The sequence below is a fragment of the Physeter macrocephalus genome, chromosome 14 (assembly GCF_002837175.3).
Source record: "Physeter macrocephalus isolate SW-GA chromosome 14, ASM283717v5, whole genome shotgun sequence".
Classification (NCBI taxonomy): domain Eukaryota; kingdom Metazoa; phylum Chordata; class Mammalia; order Artiodactyla; family Physeteridae; genus Physeter; species Physeter macrocephalus.
Genome location: NC_041227.1, coordinates 72,138,837 through 72,157,572, shown reverse-complemented (window position 1 = coordinate 72,157,572; position 18,736 = coordinate 72,138,837). Strand labels below are relative to the sequence as shown.

Here is an 18,736-nt window from a genome sequence, read left to right as displayed (position 1 = left end):
CTCCTTCAGAGATCAGGAAGGTGGCGAATCTTCTATCATGAGATTGAGGGCTATGTTATTCTCAGCTCGGGTGTCCGGAGCCTAGAATACTACGTAATACTGTTTTGTCATGAAGGGCTCTGAGATTACAGTCCCTAAGGGGTGCATAACCTTACCAGAACTTTTTATCTTCTGCGTTTTAGTTGCTTATATTTTTTGAGCTTTGAAACCCATGCTGCAGAGTCACTTCTTATTTTTATTCTTTGTGATAGTTACTTGACATTTGGACAGTGAGCATCTCAAAGCTAGGACTTCACAGTTGTATAATCTCTCCTCTTTCTGCCACAGACCATGATACAGAAGAGGTTCATGCTAACAGGTAAATTTTATGGAGCACTTCCTACGTGCTAATGTGTAGGTTGTTGGCAAAAATGGCGGCGATAATTTCCCTCCTGTATATCTTCCACTTTGCAATGTGAATTTGCAGCTCTTCCATCAAGTGATAGAGTCAGTTTCCCAATCACTGGGCGGGCCCTGTGGCTTACTTTGACCAAATATAATGTGGCAGAAGTGACAGCCAGGGGCATGCCTAGGCCTCAAGAGACTTTGCACAATTCGGCTGCGTCCCTTGGAGCCCTGCCCAACCTCCATTTGAACAAGCCCAGACTAGCCTCTTGGAAGATGAGGGACCACAGGGAGCAGCTGATGCCATTTGAGACCAGCCAGCCCCAGGTGGCCTGGCAGCTGCCTGTAGATACATGAGTAAGCCTCGCCAAGGCCAGGAAAACCACATAGTGGGTTCTCATCCAAATAATCAACCCATAGAACGAGGAGGCAAATAAATGGTTGTTGTTTGAAGTCAGGGCTTGGCAAACCACAGCCCATCAGCCAAATCTGGCCTGCCTCCTGCTTTTGTAAATACAGTTTTATTGGAATACAGCTTCACTTGATTGTTTACGTACTGTCTAGAGCAGCTTTCCCATTATAACAACAGAGTTGGGTCATTGCAACAGAGCTAAAAATACTTACTATCTGTCCCTTTAGAGAAAAATTTTGCAAACCCTGTTTAAGTCCCTAAATTTAAGAGTGGCTTGTTATATCCATGAAATGAACCAAGCACTTTAAATGATTATCTTTAAATTTTCACTGTAACCCAGTGAGGGTTTTTGTTCATGCCCATTTTACAGATGAGGAAACTGAGGCATAGTGAGGGAGTGTACATGGTAGAGTCAGGAAAAAAAAACAGTCTGGCCTCACAGACTCATGACTCTGGCATATTGACTCAGTAAATTAAGAGATGGGTTTCCATCTGGGTGAATGTATAGCTGAATAAACAGTTGAGGTCAGTTCCTTTGAGGTGGGGTTGTAGAGGACAATAACCTTTGTGTCAATGCTGTGGTACTTCTGGGCCCAGCTGAATCTCTCACTGAAAGGGTGGGGAATCTCTATATCCAGACCTTAAGTGTTTTGACAAGTCTTTTATAAGTGTGCCCCTAATAGAGGGCTCAGAAGAATCACTGAAATATATTTTGTGTGGGAGGGAGGGAAGAAGCAAATAAGTAAGGGGTAGGGTGAAGAAGGAAGGGGTGGAGGTGAAGAAAGAGAGGGAAAAGAAGGTTTAGAAAAGGAAAGAAGAGCAATCCAAATTCTATGGAGGATTAACCACCTTCCATCTGTGCCTGAAATCCATCTGATGTTAGGTGGTCTCTAACATCTGTCCTGAAGGTGGAATCAATCTAGAATCAATCTGTCACTGGGGAGACTTGGAGGTTCATCAGGGGTCATTTTTGAACAGGGTAAGGAGACTCCAACCTGTCTTAAATCTAAGCTCTGGTCTTTGCAGGCCCAGCGTCCTCTGGAGTGGGTCAGGGGCCTTGGTGACAGGGACACTCACAGCATGGGGGGAGCATCCTTCCCAGCTCACCCATTCCCCTAGAATAGGAGCACGTGGTCAGTATATCACTGCACCCCGGACAGAACAGAAATCCCCCCTGACTTTCTCAGCAACCTCTCCCACCCCCAACCTTGCTGATACTATTCAATAGCCCACGTTGACTTTGGGAGGAGAAAAAAAAATGTAATTGTTAAAGCCTAAATCCCTTTAAACTCTAAGATCAAACGGAAGGTTTCCATCCCATGACACATAATTAAACATGCAGACGTGCCCAACTTTGATTCACGAATGCTTCTGCACTTCTAAATTGTTGCCAGGGAGATCAGGGCCTGAGAAAATTAAAACCATTACGCCTCAAAAGAGTACATGATTTTCACAGCTTTCTAGCGTGATTTCCTGTTGTGCAGAACTTTATGTTCTCCCATTTTCTCCTCCCTACCTCAGTGTCCAGGGCTGAACGGAAGCAGCTTTGCAAACATCTTTAGGTTGAGAATTCCTACAGGTCCGGCGTGATGTGAGCACAGAACCAGATTGCAAGGCCCACCATCTTCTTACTGCTTTAGGTTCGACCAGCGGGCAAATTCCCCACTTAGGCGAGATTCCCTGAGGAGGGCCTCGGACGCCTGGGTGATGGGATGACAGCGTGGTAAGGAAAGCCCTCAAACATATGGGATGTATTAAGCAGAGTTCTCTAGAGAAACAGAGCCAGTAGGATCTATATCTATAGATCCTCTATAGTTAAATCATTCTGATAGGAATTGGCTCGTGCAATTACGGAGGCTGAGAGGTCCCACAATCGGACACCTGCAAGCTGGAGAGCCAGGACGGCTGGTGTTGTAATTCAATCCGAGTGAACTGGGGCTTGTGAACTGGGGAGGCAGACGATGCAGATTCCAGTCTGGGTTTGAAGACCTGAGAACCAAGAGTGCTGAGAGCAGGAGCAGATGCGTGTCCCAGCTCCGGCAGTCAGACAGGAAGGGCCAAATGCGTCCGCCTTTCCTCTGTTTCTTCCAACCAGGCCCTCAAAGGGCTGGCTGATGCACACGCCCTGGGAAGGACACACTGCTTTGCTGAGTCCACCAGCTCCAGCACTGATGAGTAAGGGAAGGGGGCCTGAGGACTGCGTGACAGGGGCACAGGCAACAGCATCTCCTGGCCCATCACTCTCTGCAGTTAATTAAGGTGGTGTTTCAAATGGAAACCTTCCTGCTCGTGGCAAACCACATCTGACTCTCTCCCCCTGTCCACAGTGGAGGGTGAACATCCCCCGGTTTCTATTCTTCTCGCCTTTCCGGGAAAATCCCCAAACCGAAGACAGCTGTTTCTTACGATAACAAGCACTCTGCCGGCACGTCGGCCCCCCTGGATATTGCAATGACATGTCTGTTTCAAGGAACAAGTAAAACAGTGGGAAGTTGCCAAGACAGAAAGAGCCCTAGGGGAAAAAGGGCCAGGCAGCGTTCAAGTGTCCTTTGCTCGCTCAGTGGCTTTCAAATGTCCTTTAAGCAGGAAGCCAGCTACTCTGACAAAGCAGGGGGAAGAGGCATGGAGCGCCGCTGGCTCTCGTAGGAAGCATGCTGGGACCCTGGGGGCTCAGGCCGGTGCAGCAGGAGAAAGGCGGGACTAAGTGACCTTTCATTTCTTGGCCCTGGTGTGGACCGCCAGCAGTGGGTCCATGGAGATCAAGGGTCACCTAGCTCAGGTGTGGTTCAGGCAGGTGGCCGCGACCAAGAGACAGACAATACTCAGAATCAGAAGACAGCAGGATCATGACTGTCACAGGTGTCACAGGTGACACAGGTGAGCAGAATCTAGTCTCCAGGGGAAGAGGTTGGACCATGCACAGCTGACCTCACCAAACAGGCTGCGATCCAGGCTGAGCACACATTCCTGGCAGGTACCTGTAGGGCTGGGCGGGAAAGCTGAGCTGGAATCCCAGGTACTCCTTCTGGACTGGTGAGATCCAGGGAGCGCGGGATGCCGGGGGCTCCCTCCAGTGCACCCGCCACCGGGCAACAGCAGCTGCCTTAATCCCCCGGGCCTCCAGCTCCAGGGATCAGGCAGTGGAAATTCTGCCTGCCTCGCTCAGAATCCTCCTGGGGACGGTTCAAGGCTGAGCCCCTAGGGGAGGGACCAAGGGCCCTGGGTGGGAGGGCTGAGGATTGTGAGATTATACCGCCCTCTTTACGGACGTCTGGGAAAATCGGGTCAACCTCTAGCAGAGCACGTTTCTGCCAAAAACAGGCAGTGAAGCCACGACACCAATGCACAATGTTATCTTAGAGGGGTGATTGTGGCTACTTTCCATCCAGGGCTGGATGAAATATTTAATCAACACGTTGCCAAATAATGATTTTGTTGTAGCATTTTATTGATAACTAGAAAAGACTAGCTCACGGACTCTCTGTTCGATCCGGAAGACTGCCCAACTCCCCACCTCCCACAGGTAATTACCTGCTCCTAATTGGGTCTGAAAGCAGCGGGTTTATATTTAAAGGTAGGAGCACGGCACATTTTGTATTTTTCCAGAGACCATGCGGATGAGAGTTTCGTGCTCTGGGTAACTGTGGCTTAAAGAGCCAGATCCTTCGTTTAAGCTCTGTGTCTTTGGGGAAAATATATCACTTCCCAGAGCCTACGTCTCTCCATTTATAAATGGAAAGGAATGATGTGATATTCCAATGAGATTAGGGACACAAAAGCAGCTCTCCCAGTGCCTGACACACATGGGGTTCTCCGGGATTGCTAATCTGTATCTTTCAATGCGGAAAGAAATGGTTCCAAATCTCTGCCTCTTGCTGCTCTGGGGTGTCTTGTAATATCCTCTACCTCCACACATAATGCTTCCTAGCTTATTTTTTCCTATCAATTACATTTACTTTTCAATATAGCTCTGTCAGGTCATCCAGACAGGTGAAGTTAGTCTGGTTGTACAGATGGGGAAATTGAGGTCAGCAGAGGGGAAGTGACCTGTCAAAGGTCGTCTCTCTTAACTAGATGATGGTGTCAGGGTTTGTTGCCACTGAGACCAAAGGGCTATTGAGCCTCGGGGAAGGAGAAGTGGGAGGAAAGGTGGAAGAACGCTGAGAAGACAGAGTGAAAGCTACAGTTCTCGGCCATGCCCTGGAGAGGTAAGGGGGAGCATGAATGAGTTCTGGCTCCCAGGAAGAGGGGTGAAAGATACCTAGGCTGGCTGGGGTGCAACACAGGGCTCCCCTTCCTGGGGGGTTGTTGCTCTGGGGAAACTGAGCAAACTAAAAGGCCCAAGGAGGAGTGGAGGCAGGTGCAGAGAGTGGCCACCATCTAACAGCTGGATGAGCTTCAGAGAAGGGGTAGAACTCGCTTGTATGTTGCTCCGTGCTTGTTGAGACTGCAGAGTTGGGGCAAAGACGGAGCAAGGTCTGAGGTCTGCCCTGTTTGAGCCCCTTTCATTTAGCTAACACAGGCACATAAACGTCTGCTCAAGGTCAGCATATGGAAGAGGCTCCTGTGGGTGCCTGCCCCGACCCAGGGGATTCTGCCAGGTGGCCTCCTGCCTTCCTCCCTGGCTTCCGTGTTCTCCTGTCCCGTTTTGGTGCTGGATCTTATACCCTGCTCTCTGGCATGTTCCTATACGATGCTGGGGATAGATTTAGATGAAGCATGGCTTTGGTCACAACCTCAACACGAAGACATGTTTGTCGACACTTCTTACTTCCCTACTAAAATTTCAGTGCTTCCAGGGCAGGGCCTTGACCTTCTCACCTTTGAAACCTTAGTACCTGCCCCTGCACCTGTACATGATAGGTGATCGTTGAATGAATGAATGAATGAATGAATGAATGAATGAATCTGGCATCTCACCAGTCACTAGTATTTAAGCTTCACAAGAACAAGCGATGTCGTCCGTGTGGCCCGTTGCTGAACTCCACGTCCGGTGCATGACGGGCATTCAATAAATAGTGTGGAACGAGGGAAAGGTTCATCTCTATCTCAGCAGCGCTGGCCTTCTCCCTTTCCACTGATTCCTGCAGTGCTGGAGCTGGGAAACACTTTAGAGGTGAATTGGTCCAAGTTCATTACTTCCGAGACAAGACAGTGTGACCTGGTGAACTCGCACACGCTGCTGAGTTGGGAGCAGAATCCTTGCATTCTGGCTCCCAGTCCAGGGCTCTTGACTCACTACCTGCTCCATCTTCATGAAGATTGACCACCTAGAAAGCAGAGCAGCATCCGGAGTCACATTCACTCAGGGACCTGCCTGTGCCAGCGCTAAAAGCAGGGGCTCAGAGGATGTCCGAAAACCAAACTCAGGCTAGTCTGCTGCTCAGCCACTGAGACACTCAGATTCTCCAGCAGGTGGACAGCAAAGCCATAGCATGAGCAGGGGCTTGAGTTGGGGGGTGCTTTCTCTAAGCAGTCCTGTGGCCGAACGCTCACAATCCTGGGGGGCCCCGGGAGCCTCTGGTTCACTTCCTCTGCCCCCGAGGGTTCGTTCCCTCATTTGGAGCTCCCTTGGCGGACCTCCTTGGTCCTTCACCAGGTGGCTGCTGAAGTTCCATTTGACCGCCTTCTTGAAGGTGAGTGTAAAGCACAGCAGCTCTGGTCTCAGGAGGCCTGGTTTCAAATGTTGGCTCTGCTGCTTCCTGGCAATAAAACCCTGGGCAAGCTATTGCTCTTCTCTTAGCCTCAGTTTCTCATCTATAGAAAAAGCGTTTCGTGGAATAAAGGACATAAACCTTGTGAGAGTATAAGGCTCGGTGCCTGGCCGGTGTGGCATGTGGTGAGCATCTAATAAGTAAATATCAGGGACTGCAGGTAGTACTCAGATTGAGGAAGGACTCAGTCCAGCGCTTGGAGCCTCTGTCATCAGACTTCCTGGGTTCGAATCCCAGCCTGGCTCCTTATCAGCTCTGCGTCCTGGCGCCCGTTATTCAACCTCTCTGTGCCTGCATACCCTGATCAATAAGATGAAGGCGATAATGGGGTTATTTCATTGGGTTTATGACAGATTCAAATAAGTTAACTTGCAGAAAGCACTTAGAATAGTTTCTGGCACGTGGCAAGTGCCAAATAAACATCAGCAATTCCACTCTTCTTATTATCTCATTTTAAAAACAAATTTAGGAGAGCCAGATTCTTTCTACTGAACGCCTCGAGCTGAAGAGATGAATGCAGACACCAAGACATTGGTGCCAACGTCTAGTTTATTGGCTGGTAATCTTATTTGCTTATCCTCGTTCTCAAGCACTACCCACTGCTAGCGGAGCCCCGCGCTTGGGTGACACTCCCGAGCTGAGATCGCTGGGCAATGACGCCTACGCTGTACGCTGTGAATGGCTGCCAGCAGCGAAATTACATTTGTATTGATCTGAAGAACATTTTATTGATCAAACACGGGGAAAGTAACCTTTGAAGCATAAACCCATTATTTTAACTATTTGTTGCCAGGAGTAGGCAAAGGCTGCTTTTATTTTCCTTGCTGGCCAGTTGGCCTTCCCAGGGCAGCTTCCCATATAGGTAGGTGCTCTGGAGACCTATCTTCCATGAGCAGCTGAGCAATGACCGCCTCTCAGGTCGCCAGCACCATTGACCCCCTTTTGCCCTCCATGTCTCTGTCCCTCTAGGCCTTTCTATTGGCAGGCTCTTCAGTCTCTAAATACTTTTCCCCCGCGTCCTTGCCTGGCTCTCCCTTGCACAGCCTTTAAATCTCCCCTCCCTCCTTGATCTCACTGGCTGAGTGGGAAGGCCCATCCTCCTTGGTGCTTCTGGATCATTCCGGGCAGTTGGCGGTGAGGATGAAGGGACCGGGTTGCCAGGACCTCCCCATGAAGCACTCTCGGGCTGTCCCATCAGGCTTGGAGGACAAATTCATCTGAAGCCACTGTCCTCCACTCTTCCCCATGTCTGCTTCTGGATCGGACTTTATTAAACGTCATTCAACTAAATTCAGGTTGGTGTGGGCTATTAGGAAACTTAGGGCCTCTAGGTGAAACATTTTTAGAAGGGAGGCATCACTCTGCAGCAATTTCCAGAATGACTCCATTAATGTGTGCACACAGAGGGTTTCAGTAGCCCTCATGGGGGAGCTAAAGATTTGTCCCCGGTTCCTGCCCTCAGTGGACCGACCATTTATCCACACTAACTGGAGAAACCCACACAAAGGAGTAAATCACAGGAGACAGGATTTACGAGGAGTGACGAGTGGCACAAGAATTCAGTAGGAAAAGAATAGTCTCTTCAATAAATGATGCTAAGACAGCAGGATAGCCACATGCCAGAGAATGAAGTTGGACACTTGCCTCACACCCTATACGAGAAATTACCTCAAAATGGAACAAAGACCTATGTGTAAGAGCTGAAACTATAACACTCTTGGAAGAAAACTTAAGCGTAAATCTTCATGACTGTGGATGAGGCAGTGGTTTCTTAGATATGACAGCTAAAGCACAAGCAACCAAAGGGAAAAAAATTGGACTTCATCAAAATTAAAACTTTTTTACTTCAGAGGATCCCAACAGAATGGAAGGGAATGTATTCAAATCATATATATTTTTAAAAAATTTTTGGCCGTGCTGGGTCTTCATTGCTGCACGTGGGCTTTCTCTAGTTGCGGCGAGCAGGGGCTACTCTTCACTGTGGCGCAGAGGCTTCTCATTGCGGTGGCTTCTCTTGTTGCGGAGCACGGGCTCTAGGCACGCGGGCTTCAGTAGCTGTGGCATGCAGGCTCTGCAGTTGTGGCTTGTGGGCTCTAGAGCGCAGACTCAGTAGTTGTGGCACACAGGCTTAGTTGCTCCGCGGCATGGGGGATCTTCCCGGACCAGGGATTGAACCTGTAGCCCCCGCATTGGCAGGCGGATTCTTAACCACTGTGCCACCGGGGAAGTCCTCAAGTAGTTGTGGCTCACGGACTCAGTAGTTGTGGCTCGTGGGCTCTAGAGCGCAGGCTCAGTAGTTGTGGCACACAGGCTTAGTTGCTCCGCGGCATGGGGGATCTTCCCGGACCAGGGATTGAACCTGTAGCCCCCGCATTGGCAGGCGGATTCTTAACCACTGTGCCACCGGGGAAGTCCTCAAATCATATATTTGATAAGAGTCTAGTATACAGAATATATAAAGAACTTTTACAACTCAAAAATAGAAAGACAACCCAATGTACAAATGGGTAAAGGATTTGAATAGACATTGCTCTAAAGAAGACAGGCAAGTGGGCAATAAGTACATGAAAAGATGCTCAACATCACCAGTCAGTAGGGAAATGCAAATTCAAACTACAGTGAGGTACCACTTCACACCCATAGGATGGCTATTCTCAAAAGACAGAAACAAGTGTTGGCAAGGATACGGAGAAATTGGAAGCCACATACATTGCTGATGGGAATGTAAAATAGTGCAGCCACTTTGGAAAAGATGTTGGCAGTTTCTCAAAAGGTTAAAGGTAGAGTTACCTTATAACTCCACTTATAAGGTAACTTGTAATGACAATTCTGCTTTTAGATATACACCCAGGAGAACTGAACTATGTTCACACAAAATATGCCACATAAATGTTTATATCAGTATTACTCTGAATACCCAAAAGATTAGAAACAACACAAATGTCTGTCAGCTGATGAATGGATAAATAAAATGTGGTTTATTCATACAATGGAGTATTTTTTAGTCATAAGAATGAATGACATTTGGATGCTTGCTATAACATAAATGAACCTTGCAAACATTATGTTAAATGAAACAAGCTAGACATAAAGGCTGCATATTATATGATTCCATTGGTGTGAAACATCCAGAATAGGCAAATCCATAGAGCAAGGAAGGAGATTAGTGGTGCCAGGAGCTGGGGTAGGAGGACATAGCGGGTAACTAACTGCCCAGTGAGTACAGCATTTCCTTTTGGGGTGACTTCTACAGAATGTGAGTTAGATCTCAATTTTCAAAAAAGAGTGGCACAGACCCAGGGTGCTTTGGGTGGTCTGTTGAAAGAGGGAGCCATTAGGTCAGGACACAGCTGGGGGGAGGGGTCCACTCTCCTTCCCTGTGATTTCGCCCTGAGGGCGGCAGGCTCGTAAGATGACCCTTGTGACCCAGAGCACGAGGAGGCCATCACTCTAGGCAAATAGGAGTCTCACAGCCCAGGCCCAAAACACTCCAGTAGGGACCCAATCCCGTCAGAACTGCATGGACTAAGACTTGGTCTGTGCTGCTCCAGGATGTGGGCAAGCTCTTTCTCCAAACCCTTTTCCAGAAATTCAACAACCATCCTAGACTCCTTCCCTACTCTGTCTTAGAACCAACCAACCAGGACAACAGAATATGAACCATTCAGATTATGAAACAAGATACAAAAGAGCCCCATGCTCTCACCTATATACCCATTTGTCCTTGTCATCCCCCATTCTCCTTCCTGCAATTTAGGCTTCAAATATTTTTCTACTTCTTTTGCTCTCAACACACCATGCTCCCCGGACCCCCCTTGCTGCTGCATTGCTGGCAATGGCCAGCCCCTTCTGCCCACTGGAGCGGACGCTGCCAGTGCCTCATCTATAACCCTCAGACCTTTCACGCTTTCATGTATCTGGCAGCCTTGCAACTGTCAGAGTCTATGTCTTTGCCTGAGGCTTTCACCAAGCCAGAGAGGGCTGAAAGTGCTGAGTACTCAACATTCCTCATCAGGCGTGGAGCTCAACTCTGACTTGGGAGTGGGTGCATAAATACCCCAGCTCCCTCACCCCTCAGGTGAGATAATTCTGAGACACTCATTTGGTACCTGTTCCCAGAGTTTATGCACAAACTGTGATAGCTGACTTAATAATGCATCCTTATGGGTTGCTTTTTCTTCCCTTTATCTATTCCTTATTCTCTCTCTGGGGTTCATGTCCTTCCCAAATAAATTTCTTGCTCTCAGTTCCTTCTTTTAGAGTCCATTTATAGGGTGAATCCAAACTCAGACACAAATTAATGATCTCATGCTTAAAATCTCTGTATTGAAATCTTTCCTTCCTAGACTTTTCCAGGCAGTAAAGGGTTGTGACCTCTATATGCTAAGGGTGCTGTTTGCCTACCTCTCTTGGGGCACATTGTTTTCTAAATGCCTGTTGCCTGACAGTATCTCCTCATTACACTTTGCTCCCGAAAGGCAGGGACCATGTGTTACCCTTCTTTCTGTCTGTATCATCTGCCCACCACCTCCCATAGAGTAGGAATTAAATGATGTATGGATTGTTGCCTAAAAGTTGGCAGGCATCATGGCTTAGAGGAAAGAGCATTGAATTTGGAGTCGGGAGGTTGGACTTGGGGTCCCCATCTTTCAGGACATTACTTGTGTAACCAGGGACAGGCCACCTAACTTTTCAGGCCTCAGTTTCCTTTGTGAAGGAGATGCAGATTGGAGTCATACCTCTGGGGTTGTCTCCTCCATACCTAATAGAAGATAAAGAACCTTCTACTTGGCACACCAGCAAAGAACACCCCCAACTGAGGGCTGGGTCTCCACACTGAGGATGATTCTCCATTACCCACATTCGGGATTCTTCCCCTTGAATGCTGAAAGGAAGGCGGTACCCAGAAGCCCAGGAGCTGGGTCAGGAAGTCTGGTGGCTCCCAGCTGTGATGGCTTCATGCTCCAGCAAACTCACAAAATGCAGTGTAATTTCCCTTCCTCTTAACTATCAGCAGCGTGGAAGGAGAGCCACTCTCTCCTGCACTACTCTCTCTTCCTTAGTTAGTCATGACTCATTAATTGCCACCGGCGAATGAGTTTTATTCTAATTTTCAAGATCTAATTCAGAGATGTTTTCAGCTAAAGATCAGGATATAGGTTTTCAGCTTAGCTAATGAAATACCTAATGAATTGGCATTAGTGACAATTACAGACAGGACACCTAGAAGGGAAGAGCCAATTGCAGCCCTCCACTGAGGACACTCACCAGTGGCTCCTTGAAGGGAAAAAGCACAGATCTTGTGTTTATCTTCCTGATTGACAATGCTATTCTGGAGACTTGGGCCCCAAGAAGTGGATTTGAAGAAGACACATTCGTCTCTCTCTCTTTCCCTTTTAGGCTCCGGTTCTGCTTTCGAACCACCAGCGTGATGTGAAAGGGGGCCTTTCAAGTGTAAAAATTACCTCCTGAAAATAGGATCAACGTATAAACTTGCATGTAAGTGAGATTCTATCAAAAGAAAAATTCTGGACCTTAGAATAGTTATTCATCAGGGAGGGCAGATGCCTTCTCTAATCGGATGGGAATCTGAGGCAAAGGACCACAGAAATCCAGGGAACGTTTAAGATACAGTCTCAGAATTCTTGCTCAGGCCCCACGCAGTGGAGTCTGTGCTGCTCTTACATGGCCCCTACACTCTCCCATCCTTGCCTCGTAGAGTGAAAATGTCAATTGAAGGTGGCAAAACCTGGGAAGAGGAAAGTCTTTAAAATCACAGAGCTTAATCACCTGACGTTGACAGTTTTTATGATCTCTGTTCCGGTGCAAACCAGCTGGTCAAAGGAGAGTCTAAAGCAGCAAGCCTCAGCAAGTTAAGGCATAGGCTTCAGGAGAGGAAAAAAAAAGACAGCCCCCAAATTAGCTGAATGCACTGCAGAACCCCTCCTTCCTGGTTGCTCCCACCTTCCTCATTATCCCAAAGTCATGGGTAGGAGGGGCATTCTCTGTGGCCCCCAGGTTAAACGCAGTCATCACATTTGGGTATAGGTGTTGGGTTTTTGATCTCTGTTTTCTTCTTCCTTATTCTTTCCCCTCCACCTAATTTACCTTGACTTGAACGTCAAGTCATCTTGATTGACCTCCTTGGGTCTTTTTCTGGCTCTGTTACTGGGCATTCTTCCACATTGGAAGGTGAAAAATGCTTCCTTTCATTTCCTGTGCGCTCCTCCATCTTTGTCTTGTGGAGTGTCTGCCCTGGGCCAGTTCTTCTTGGGAGTTTGACAGCTTTACGCACCAGCTAATGTTTCTCATGTAACCTCGGGTGTTCTTCATGGTCATAGGGGAGCTCTCTTGAATTTAAGAGGTCGAGATGGTGGAGTGAGCGATCTAGTACAAGGGTGAAAATAAAAATGAGTACTCCCTTGGGGAAGGCATTATACATTTCCCATCCCTGGGGACCATAGCAGTGAGGAGAGACTGGTCCTATCTTACACATCTATGTCACTTAGCATACTTGGTAGATACTGTTGGGGCTACAAATATGTGTGAAACGAATAAACATTTGAATGGTTTTCAGACTGTTTTCTCTATAGTAAGGAAGCTGGAAAAAGGCCATCATCAAAACTGAGATCTCAGTCCCCAGAGGAAAAACAAACTTAGAGTCTGTGATGTAGAGATCAAATACAGGATTGATGCTGTGGCATTCAGCCATTCTGTGCAAGCAGGGAGTTGACTGTCAATGCAAATGCTATCAGGTTTACCCTAAACACATGCCAAAGCCTAGCCTCCAGCATGCCCCTTGTCCTCTCAAAAGTACACTTCATTTTAAAGGGGCAGAACAGGCATCGGAGAACACATGGCATTGGGGAACGCTAGCATTATAAGGGGACAGAGCAGTCCGGGACTTGGAGGTAGGAGACACAGCGCCAGGCATCCTGACTTGGACAGGAAGTCTGACCAGAGTGTGGAGCAGCCTAAGGCAGCTCTGAGTGTGTGTGCAGCCAAGCCAAGCAGAAGAGGAGGGAGGGAAAGCCTGAGGGATGAGGGCAGAGGAGCAGTAATTCCTCCTCCTGCTGAGGAATGGGCAGGGAGGGGGCGAGACACCGTGCAGCCTCGGACCAGACTGGGATGCCATCTCAGTGTAAGGCACAGACTAGTGCAGTAGTCAGACAAAGAGCACTGGCTACAACATCAAACAGGCCTGGATTCTCAGCTGAATAGCTGTGTAATCTACTCACTGAACTTCTTTGAACCCCTCTTCCCTCGTCTGTAAAATGAGGATCATAACAGCACATAGCTCATGGGATTATAAGAAGGACTAAATTAGATATTCGGCATATTCACTGAGACTGTGTGCCAGGAGGTACTCGGGGCTCAGGGGATAGAGGACAAGACAGGTGAGTCTCTGCTCTTGGGTAATTTTCATTCCAGTGGGAGGCCGCACTTATGCAAAGGAACAAGGCAGCTTCAGGTTAAGACACATGCTGTGATGAAGATGAACAGGGCTGATGGGGCAGTGACTCCTGACTTGGGGGAGGGAGGAGGAGTCTACATCAGAGAAGGGCTTTCTGAGGATGTGACAGAAGAGCTGTCACCTGCATGACAAAGAGGAGTCCACCAGGTGAAGCTCTGAGGCTAAGGGAACAGCACACCCAATGCACTGGGGTAGATCAGAGCTTGGGGTGTTTGTGTGGCCCCAGCATGGTGAGCGACCAGGAGGCAGCAGGGAAGGTGTCATCAGGTTTATGTTTCTAAAAGATCACCTTACATAGTAAGGTTATATGTATAAGACAGCTCACACCATATGTTCAGTGCACATTTATCGTGGAGATTGTAGAAATGTTTGTAAGAAATGTTTGTAAGAAAAGCAGTGTCGGACACGTAACCTGTGTTATAAGAGGCTTTTATAAAGCATGTTTAGCTACTTCCTAAAGATAGTAATTCAAAGACAATTAAGATAGAGACCTGCCTTTAGCAGTTCAGAGTCTAGAAAGGATGCACCAACAGACCATTATCATGCTCAGCAGTAAGTCCTAGAACAGACGTGTGTGTGCTGGGTACCTCAACAGCTCCACGTTGGAACTGGGTGGGAAAGAACCAGCCGGAAGGAAAAGAAGAAAGCTAGTTCCAGTTGGAAGGGAAACAGCATGATGGCTTTTGGCAGAAGTTCAAAGTGGTAGGTGACGCTAAAGGAGGCTGGGGACCCAGGCAGGGCTCACCTCGTGGGGATTTGTGAGCTCAGAGAATAAGCAGAAGTGTGTCATGTTGGTGATGGCGGTCACTGGAGAGTTTTTGACAAGTGGGCACCTCGCCAGGGTCTGTTGTTCTGGAAGATCCCTTGGGCTGGAGGGTAATTTGGAGAAGGGCAAAGTGACCCAGACCATTGATTGCTCTGGCGGCAGAGACGGGGCGAGGGACAGACAAGGGTGGTGGACAAGAGACGGAAAGGAGGCAACAGGTTTAGTAAAATTTTGGAGGTAAAAAATCAGCAGGATCTTGGGAATTCCCTGGCGGTCCAGTGGTTAGGATTCTGCGCTTACATTGCTGAGGGCCCAGGTTCAATCCCTGGTCGGGGAACTAAAGTCCTGCAAACTGTGTGGTGCAGCCAAAAAGAAAAAAAAAAAAAAAAACAAAAAAAAACCAATCAGCAGGATCTGACGACACAGGGTAAACACTCCATAGAATTTTTTAAATTTTTCGGGGGCTACTCTTCTTTGTGGTGCATGGGCTGAGGTGGCTTTTCTTGCTGCGGAGCACAAGCTCTAGGCGCACGGTCTTCAGTAGTTGTGGCACGTGGGCTCAGTAGTTGTGGCTCGTGGGCTCTAGAGCGCAGGCTCAGTAGTTGTGGCGCACGGGCTTAGTTGCTCCACGGCATGTGGGATCTTCCCGGACCAGGGCTCAAACCCATGTCCCCTGCATTGGCAGGCGGATTCTTAACCACTATGCCACTAGGGAAGTCCCTCAATAGAATTTTTTAAATTAAATTGATTGGACTGGAAGGTTAGAGTGGAGTTAACATCCTCTGTCTGGGGCAGTGGTATAAGAGTTAGAGGTCAGATGCTAAGTAAATACTCAATAAATGTCTATTATTATCATAATTCCTATCTGATTCAGAGTCACAGACTATCCAGGGAAATCCCCTCAAGGAGGCAAGGAAAATGAGAAGTTAGTCCTGGCCTCAGGGGCTATGGGTTGTGCAGGGCCGGCTGGTGGGCTGGGAGCTGGGGGGTCAGTCCAGGATGCAGGAGGGGGAGTCAGCACATCACAGACCACTCAGCACACCCCATGAACTATTATTGGCTCTGATTCCTTCATGTGTTTGTCAGAGTTTCCACTCATCACCAGTTGGGTGCCTGGGTGCACAATACCCACACTCACAGCACCAAGGGCAAGGCTGTGGGGTCCTCAGGAAATGTTCCCTACCAATGTCCTCTTATTCTACCAACGGGCCACTCATGATGGCCCCAGTCCATCTTCACTTCCATCCAAGGGCATGCTGCCTCATCCTGACCTTCAGAAAGGATTGTGATCCGACCATGCGATCGCTGAAGGGGTCCAAACAGCCTCCGTACTTCAGCAAGTTCTCCACAAACAGATTTGAACCCAGAAGCAATGGTTGATGTGTTCCTTTCCCTGGGGCTTTGACATTGCACCGCTTAGAGTCTATGTGCTCCGTGCTCCTGGACTTGTAAATGAACGGTCTGCACAGCTGTACAGTTATACCCTCAATGGTCGAAAATTCTACATTTGTACAATACAGTCAAACCAGACGGATTAAAGTTATGCATTTATCCCTGTGTCTTCCATAGCTCAACTAAAAAAATTCAGTCAAGAAATGTTTTGAAGGTGATAAACCTGGAGGGACAACTAGAAGAGGTGAGGAAAAGCTGAACTCTAAGTGCCTATAAATGGTGTGGCTAACAGGAAACGAGCCAATACACACACACACACACACACACACACACACACACACACACACAATCAGGAATTGGATTCACCAGGTAGAAGGAGACTCGAAACATCAATATTTGTTGACAGTCTAAGTAAGGAGCATTTGCTTTCCAAAGACAGGTGTACCTAAGAATAAACCAGCTTGAGCCCTGAAGACACAGGAGAACAAGTCATTGTGAGTGAATGGCACGACTATTACAATAAATGTGCCTCTCCTTATCCCAACCAAAGACCCTATCAAGATTTGGGTTCCATGGTCCGAACTGGGCGAGGCCACTTGGTCTTCTGCAGCCTCACACACCGAAAGACCTCAGGGGGAGGTCTGTGTGATCTGGGTGAAGCCTGCTCCATCCCCTCTCCCCCAGCTCATGCGCTTGTGGGGAAGATGGAGACACCCAACCGGGACCCCTCATTTGCCATTCATCTAGCGGGAGCATTCATTTCTGGGTAAAGAGCAAGGACTACCATTTTGTACAGTGAGTTGAATTCCTCCCCTGCTGGGAGCAAAACCCTTGAAAGAACTCGGCAGAACCCACTTCTGTGTCCAGCTCCAGCATCCCTTAGATACTCTGCTAAACACTGTAATGACCACTGTCCAAGGACCTTGCAGTGACCTTCTCCACACAGCCCCATCTGAGGGTTTCTCTCAGGCAGCAAGGATGGCAGTACACCACAGACTTCCTAAAAACCCAGTGCCTTGAGGGAACTGGTGATCAGAGGTGCCTAAGCCCTGGATAGGGCACAGGATTGGCTCTTACCCTCCTTCCCATGCTTCTGGAGCCTTTAAACCAAGTCTGATCACACTGAGTAGACCAAGACTTCAGAAAAAGAATGACTGAGGTTTATTTTCCAAGAGCATCCTCTCATCCGCGGGCCTCATTGGCCTGAATCATTGCAGACGGTGGACCCTGGATGAGGAGGCGGAGCAGAGACGTCTCCCTCTGTCGCTGCCCACTTGCCCTCTGACTCTGAGCCAGTGACCAAGATGCTTAATGTCCTCATCTGTCCGATGATGTGGAAGGGCTGTGCCTGTCTGGGTGTGCTTGTTACTTTGTTTTCAGACTTAAAGAAAAAGCTGCAAATATAGCGAAAAGAATTCCTGTATCCCTTTGATCCAGATTCCTTGAATGCTATACCTATCATAACCACAGTACAATGATCAAAATTTAGGACATTAACATTGATATAACACTGTTTTCTAATGGACAGACCTCATTCAAAGTTTCCCAATTGTTCTTCTTCTGGTCCTGGATCCAATCTAGGACCACACATCCTATTTACTTGTCAAGTCTTTCATCTTTTAGTCTTTTATTATTTTGTTCCTATTATTATTTTATTTATCACCATTCTAATGGTATTTCTATTATTATTAATCTCCCACCGCTCCGCGGCACGTGGGATCTTCCCGGACCGGGGCGCGAACCCGCGTCCCCTGCATCGGCAGGCGGACTCTCAACCACTGCGCCACCAGGGAAGCCCTTCAGTCTTCTGTATGATCAAATAAACTCGATTGTTTCACGAAATTCCCTTCGAGCTTTTATATGCTATGAATTGAATCTTTCTTGCTGTTTGCATAAGCAGTTAAATACGCAGTATTTTGCAGGCCAGCTGGGAAGGTTTGTGTAACACCCTGATCTGAGTTTATGGGAGTAAAGTTTCTGATAAAGTCTCCCTTGCCTTCCAGAACCTTTTTTTTTAAACATCTTTGTTGGAGTATAATTGCTTTACAATGGTGTGTTAGTTTCTGCTTTATAACAAAGCGAACCAGCTGTACGTATTCATATGTCCCCCTATCTCCTCCCTCTTGCGTCTCCCTCCCACCCTCCCTATCCCACCCCTCTAAGTGGTCACAAAGCACCGAGCTGATCTCCCTGTGCTATGCGGCTGCTTCCCACTAGCTACCTTCTAGAACCTTTAAGTCTAAGTGCAGTGAAACATTTACATCCAGAGTTAGGTAGAAATGATGGCATGGAATGAACATCTCACCTTAGCTGGTTGAACTCTGCTGAGTTCATTGTTTTCAAACATAACTAGGTTTACCCAGATACATGGGTGCTAGAGAGAGGTTGCACCCTGCAGGGGTGAGGTGGGAAAGCAACCAGGAGGGTGGGTGGAGAGGGTGCTGAAATCCAGCCTGGGTTCTGCTCATCACACCCACCTCCTGGCTCTGGGCTCTTCCTGCCCACAAAGTGTGCCTTTTTCTTTTCTTTTTTTTTTTTTTTTTTTAAAAATCTTTATTTGGAGTATAATTGCTTTACAATGGTGTGTTAGTTTC

General features: G+C 47.9%; 1 long non-coding RNA gene across 8 annotated transcripts in view; it reads right to left on the bottom strand.

The window, feature by feature from the left end:
• LOC114487735 (uncharacterized) overlaps positions 1–18,736 on the bottom strand; it is a 182,004-nt gene that overhangs the window by 24,913 nt on the left and 138,355 nt on the right. For 3 of the 8 annotated variants that reach the window (XR_008619282.1, XR_008619285.1, XR_008619280.1), the window contains one exon: positions 11,789–12,897. The exons of 2 other annotated variants lie outside the window; for them this stretch is intronic. This is a non-coding gene — a long non-coding RNA (uncharacterized lncRNA). Of the gene's footprint in view, positions 1–8,789; positions 8,950–11,788; positions 12,898–18,736 lie in introns of those variants that run through there. 3 more of the 8 variants (XR_008619284.1, XR_008619283.1, XR_008619287.1) reach the window with 3 other exon arrangements.